The sequence below is a fragment of the Papaver somniferum genome, chromosome 1 (assembly GCF_003573695.1).
Source record: "Papaver somniferum cultivar HN1 chromosome 1, ASM357369v1, whole genome shotgun sequence".
Taxonomy (NCBI): domain Eukaryota; kingdom Viridiplantae; phylum Streptophyta; class Magnoliopsida; order Ranunculales; family Papaveraceae; genus Papaver; species Papaver somniferum.
This window is the reverse complement of record NC_039358.1, coordinates 99,413,180-99,420,091: the sequence shown is the minus strand read 5'-3', so window position 1 is coordinate 99,420,091 and position 6,912 is coordinate 99,413,180. Positions and strand designations below refer to the sequence as shown.

The 6,912-nt window shown below is 37.0% G+C and overlaps 1 long non-coding RNA gene across 1 annotated transcript; it reads left to right on the top strand.

Annotated features, from left to right (window-relative positions):
- The first annotated feature begins 3,975 nt into the window (after positions 1-3,975).
- On the top strand, positions 3,976-5,851 carry LOC113331557. Its single transcript, XR_003351021.1, has 2 exons — positions 3,976-5,353; positions 5,506-5,851. It is a non-coding gene; the product is annotated as an uncharacterized LOC113331557 (long non-coding RNA).
- The last annotated feature ends 1,061 nt before the right edge of the window (positions 5,852-6,912 follow it).

The window sequence follows — 6,912 nt, the reverse complement described above, 5'->3', positions numbered from 1 at the left end:
ATCACACTGTGACCTAGGCAGAGAATCAGACACATCAATTATATTTTCATGCATAAGATCATTAGTGTTAACAGACAAATCAACCATTTCTAAGTCATATACAAGATGCGTGTCATGCCCTTCTTCACAAAACAGTTGCACAAGACCCAAATTAGCACCAAAATCATCCGGATTGCGATGAATATTAACAGTAGAAGAAACATTATCAACATAGGTCTCTACACTATGGTCTAGCATTTCAGAGTCATGTGACTCCAAAATTGAATCTTCAAGAAGAACTAGTTCTTCTAACATCATATCATCATCAGAGTAACATGCATATTCTTCCCTATTGCCATATTTTGGGTCCTCGGTCAACTCGTTCACCTCTACATTAGGTTTATATTCAATATCAGTTATATGAGTAGGACTAGACACACTTTTCTCAAAATTTAATTCATTATCAGTATCATTGTAACAGGGATTTATATTGCAAGTCTGCGGGTAGGGATGATTATCTTGCATTTGATAGAAGCCAGTAACATGATGTGTTCTAGACTGCCTAAAGTCATGCAAAACAGGGCAGTTCTCAATGAGATGGCCTAAGCTACCACACAAGCTACAAACATGTATATCAGTTTGGGTACATGAGTTAGGGACAAAAGAATTTTCACTTGTGCCAATATCTAGATGGTGATTACCCATATCAAAAGACATTGTCCTAGCTTCCCTAATGGATTCCCATTGATAGTTTTTCTCTACAAATTCAGCTAATAATGACCATTCATCATCCGCAGTTTTATCAATAAATTCACCATTATACATAGATTCAACCATGGATCGATAATTAAAGTCTAGTCCCTCATAGAGGATAACGACCAGTCTCAACTTCTCAAAGTCATTGTGAGGGCATTCACTCAACAAATCATTAAACCGTTCAAAATAATGAAAAGAGTCTCTCCATCTAACTGGACAAAACAATTAATATTTTGACGAATAGCAATTGTCCTATGATGTGGAAAACATTTTCTGAAAAATTAACTTGTAAGTCGGTCCCAAGTGGTGAATGATTGTGGTCTCAAACCGTAAAACCATGTTTTAGCTTTTTCTTTCAAAGAAAATGTGAATAAACGCAATTTTAGAGAGTCTTCGGACATATGGTCAGCTTGCATAGTCCGACAAATTTGTTCAAACTCTCTTACATGATTATAGGGGTTCTATGAATCGAACCCTCGAAATATAAGAAGTATTTGTATCATGCTTGCATTAAATTCAAATGGGTTATCGGTCTGGGGTATGACAATACATGAGGACATACTTGTTTTTGTGGGGTACATGTGTTCATGGAGAGTACGGGGCCTATTCATAGCCTCACCCATTATCTCAATCTGGGCAACTGAGTCAACGATAGGAATGGGTATGTCGACTATATCCTCTTGATTAATTCTGACTAAGTAATTGGTTTGGTCTCTAAAGGACACAATCATAGCCCATATAGCACATTAAGCATGTTATAACACCCCAAATAACCAAGAAAGTACATTTCACGGGAGACTAAAGATAAAGTATGCACACAGATACAACAAGTTGTATTAATCAGATAAGCAACAATGCGCAGATCAGGGCCTTATGCGAAGAGGTATCTAGACTATGCAATTATGCATACAGTTCTCAACATTTCAGAATTTGACAGATACACACACAGAAATGTAATTTTCAGCCAGTGAAAATGTTATCCAGATACCACAGGACTATGCTTAAATAGATAGTCTATGTTGCAGGGATTGGACGATGTTCTGTCAGGAAACTATGTTAGCAGGAAAACATGGGGTATCATTCAAGACAGATCATGAAAGGTTCAGAGATTTAATGGAGTAACAGGTTTAACAACTGATAATGGGAAATTTCATAGAGAAAAATTTTGAGATTCGAGGATGATACCGCCGGTATAGACCGGGTTTAGGCACTTCCACAAATTGTCATGCTCCTTGCCCTTCCTTTCCTTGGCTGGTACAGCAGCACCACAGGTACCTGTAAACTCAACAACAAGCTTCACCTTCCAGAATGGTACATGTGAAGTAAAAACAAGAGACCACTAGCATTGAAAATTTCAGAATTCTGCAAAATGAAAGAGATGAAATGCAGAGATGTTGGAACTGGAATTTTGCAGGGTGATAAAAGATTCTGAGAGAAGTGAACTAACAAAACTACTTCACACTTGCTGAGACTCCGAACACAGGTTATAGACAATCCTTAGCAAAATCTGAGCTATGCTGAAATGTTTAAACCTCCAGGTACAATTACGCACAAAAGTAATCTGAAGCAGTCACGACAATGATATGCAAGCTATGCTACATAATATAATTTAGCTATGATGCACTTATAAACAATGATATGCAAGATACAGGCTATGAAAAACTAGATGATGTAAATGCTTAACCTACAGATGTGATTTAATATGAAAGAAAACTGCAGAATACAAGACAATAGTGTAGCTACCCTAACCGGAACCACATGCAGTTGTGTGATGAAACTAAAATTAAAAACTATAATTACTACAGCTAACTACGGAGCAACGGACCAAACGTGCAGCACCAACACTGGATCGACAACCTCGAAAGGCTAATCAAGAGACTGCGGATAAGCCTCCGGCTCGACAACAAGAAACGGGAGAAGCTGCTGCTCCAAACTTTCCATTTCCAATTGAAGAGGTAATTGAACTCTTAGAAGCATGGATAAAAGATGGTGTCATCAAGCTACCTCCTATCAGACGCCCACCAACTGAAAAAGAAATGGAAGACCCCGAGTACTTTCGTTTCCATAGGTTCGCCATCACCCAACCAGTGACTGCAACAGATTAAGGCGCATCTTCAAAGAGAAGGTGTAATCAGGAGAACTTCAACTAGGCACTGAAGGAGTACATAAAAACTCTCTTCCTGTTAGAAGCTGCATGCTTTCTGGGGACTCCGTCCACAAAACTGTGCAGTCCATGATGGAGCATATATGTGAGATTGTCTATTTTTCCAAGGCACAATGTCAAGATATATTTGCAGCTCTCAATCGTGTTGTGTCAGGCAAGCGACTGCTTTCAGTTGGAGAAGTTGTGTGACACTATGTATAATTTCTCGGGTATAAGTGAACCCCTTTGTCATAGTCTAAATTTTTACTTGGGTTTAACCGAACCCACTAAACAAAATTATGCAAATTCTTCACTTAATGCATCACTGTTGCCTATTATTTTTCCGGGGAGACATATTTTTACTTTCTCCTTTGGTTTAGGGTAGACAACATTATTTTATAAATGAAATGATAAATTCATTATGTGGCACCTTGGTTCCCAAGTGTTAAAAATGCATGATCAAATGGGACATGTTAGGGATTTTCATTTTCTTCTCTTCAAGGACATCTTTGGTATGACCGGGGGGGGGGGGGGGGGGGGGGTGGGGGGGGGGTTATCTTCCTTTTTCTTTTTTTTTCCTCCCCTCCCCCCACCCCCACCCCCTGGACAGAAAAATTTAAGTAACTTGGTTGAATTTATGGGTAAATGTCAAGATATTTTGCAGCTCTCAATCGTGTTGTGTCAGGCAAGCGACTGCTTTCAGTTGGAGAAGTTGTGTGACACTATGTATAATTTCTCGGGTATAAGTGAACCCCTTTATCATAGTCTAAATTTTTACTTGGGTTTAACCGAACCCACTAAACAAAATTATGCAAATTCTTCACTTAATGCATCACTGTTGCCTATTATTTTTCCCGGGAGACATATTTTTACTTTCTCCTTTGGTTTAGGGTAGACAACATTATTTTATAAATGAAATGATAAATTCATTATGTGGCACCTTGGTTCCCAAGTGTTAAAAATGCATGATCAAATGGGACATGTTAGGGATTTTCATTTTCTTCTCTTCAAGGACATCTTTGGTATGACCGGGGGTGGGGGGGGTGGGGGGGGTATCTTCTTTTTTTTTTTTTTTCCTCCCCTCCCCCCACCCCCACCCCCTGGACAGAAAAATTTAAGTAACTTGGTTGAATTTATGGGTAAATGGTCTTGGTGGAGATGAGAGTACGTGAAGTTGTTGATGTTGGCATGTTAAAGTGCAGTAATGGGCATTTCTCCTCCCAGTTTCCAGTTGGAAATTGTTTTTGAAGCTATTGTTTCTTTTACTCAACTGAGCAAAGTGATTTCTATCAATTTGGGGGTTTGTATGTGATACTAGATGCATGTCTGATTTGGTATTAATATAGATCCTTCCATGAATTGAAATTCTTGAAAAATAGAAAATTAGGGTTCATAACAATTTGAGTTTTTGTTTTCCAAATCGGTTGACAAATGTATAATTCATGTTAAAACGTTAAATGGGATGTTGAATCTTGTTAAAATTGGGTATTCATATAGATTCAATTTTAGGGAACTTGATGTGTTTCGGTTGGTTTACAAAGTATTGATAATGACTTGAGAATGGGTTTGATCAATTCGCCTGGCATGTGTAAATTGAAGCATGATACTAGATTTTCTGATTTTGGGAACTTTTTCTCCAAGTTCCAGATAGCAATTGGGGTTTGGTTCCATGAAATTTCAGGAAGTGTTTAACAGTTTTAGATTAGTGGTTCACCGAGAAAGCAGTGAGGGTTAAATGACTAGAGAAATTTAGATCATAAATTAGATAATATATACATTTTCAGACTAAAATGTCTATATAAATTTATAGCTACTGTTTAGCAATTAAACTTTGATTTCTATTTTTGTTTGATTCAAAATGAATTATGTTATGAATTCGGTAGTCCTACATGTTCCTTGATCATAGTAAATTTCTAATGTGGTGTTGGTCCGAACGGTCATGTATATAGTGATTTTTTTAGAATTGGTAAATGTAGTATTGAACATTTAAGTGTATTCCGTGTATGACAAGATATATACATATAGCCTTGTCGCGGTGACTATCGCGGTTAACCTCATTTAGTGAAGACGGATACATCTAAGAATTATATATAGTAGTTAATCATCTGTTAGATAATGTACTGAATGTTAGTGCAAGTATGTTTTCCATCATTTGCATTAAGGAATGCACATATGTGTTTTAATATTACTGCTACCATTTCTGAGCTATTAGTTCATTTTTGTTAAGGCTTAATATATGTTGAAGTACAGGAAACGTAAATAGCTATGGATGTTATGGATTTTCCAACATTAATTTGTGGATGTCTAGGACTTTGGGTAGTCTACTAATTTGAAATTGCAGACAAGGAGAGTTATAAATGGAGCAAGACGCCCATAATCTGTTTGTAAAAAGGGCCCCAAAAGAAAAAAAGGGAGAGCCAACGACGGTTGCGGTGATGATGTAGGTTTCCCTACGTCAAGTCCAGTGGTGTGGGGGTAAGAATCATTTCTTGTCTTGGATTGAGTATTCATATTGGTCTTGTTTGATTTGTGTTGACTACATTGAGTACTTGAGCTTGTCAATGAATTTGGTGCATGGAGTAGTCTTATTTAATGGTGTTAGTATTAATTCTTGGTTTGATATGCAGTCTTAGAAAATAATCGGTTCTTACTACAATTGGTAGTCGAAGTAGGCTACGAAACCATCAATTTCTTTTCTATAAAAAGATCAAACATTGCCTACAGTCCCCAAGTATCTTGAGAAGCTACACCATGGTCAGATTCATAGCTACACCATGGTCAAATTCATGTCATTTTGGTATATTTTCCGGAACTTTACTATTGAGTGTGATGTATCCATTGTATTTAATCTGCCATGTTTTGACAGAATTTAGTTTGCTCGGTTTTGATACCTCAAAGTTTTGTAATAAATCCTTACTTATCTACTTGATAGATTGTGGACTTGATATCATGTATACTGGGTGTTTAACTCTCTTGGTTGGACTTGATATAAGCAACGTTTGCTTAATTTAGTGGAATAGTTGTGCTGACGGTGCACGAGGACTGTCGTCATATATATATATATATATATATATATATATATATATGTTTAGAATTGTTATTGATGGTACGAGGTCTCGTAAATTTACTAGTAAAGTGAAAAAGCGGGTACAACAACCACGCCCAATATTTCGATTAGCAATCTGTATGCAACAACCACACCCAATATTTCGATTAGCAATCTGTATGGACCAACTCCAATATACTTTCAAGAGAATCAACTAGATTCAATCTTAACAAAGTATATCAAAGAGTTATATCTTTCTTTCTCGATTCAATTCTTACTCAACCAAATAGAAATTTCCGAGTCTAATTGAATACAAGAGAAATCACTTGAACGGTACCAAAGACCAATGTTCAAGGATCAATCAATTTCAATCAACAACCAAAGGTCGGATTTCCCAATTGATTGATTCAAACGCACAACCTGTGATATTTCAATTCTAAAGATAAACAATATAATGCGGAAAAGAAATAACACAGACACCAGAAGTTTTGTTAACGAGGAAACCTCAAATGCAGAAAAATCCCAGGACCTAGTCCAGATTGAACACACACTGTATTAAGCCGCTACAAACACTAGCCTACTACAAACTAACTCCGGTATGGACTGTAGTTGAACCCCAATCAATCTCACACTGATCCAAGGTACAGTTATGCTCATACGTCTCTGATCCTAGCAGGATACTACGCACTTGATTCCCTTAGCTGATCTCACCCACAACTAAGAGTTGCTACGACCCAAAGTCGACGACTTTAATAAAAAAAGTTGTATCATACATAAAAGTCTACGTAATAGATAAATCTGTCTCCCACAGAAATACCATAGGAGTTTAAATCTCATTCATCTGAGTATATCACCTCAAAGCATGAATCGATTATTGCTCAATTCCTGATACTTCCTATCAAGATAGTAGTATTATCTTATTTTATGAAGAAGGTAGGACGTCTCTTTCTATCAAAAGAGTTTCCCTTTGCAGTACTAAAACTATCTG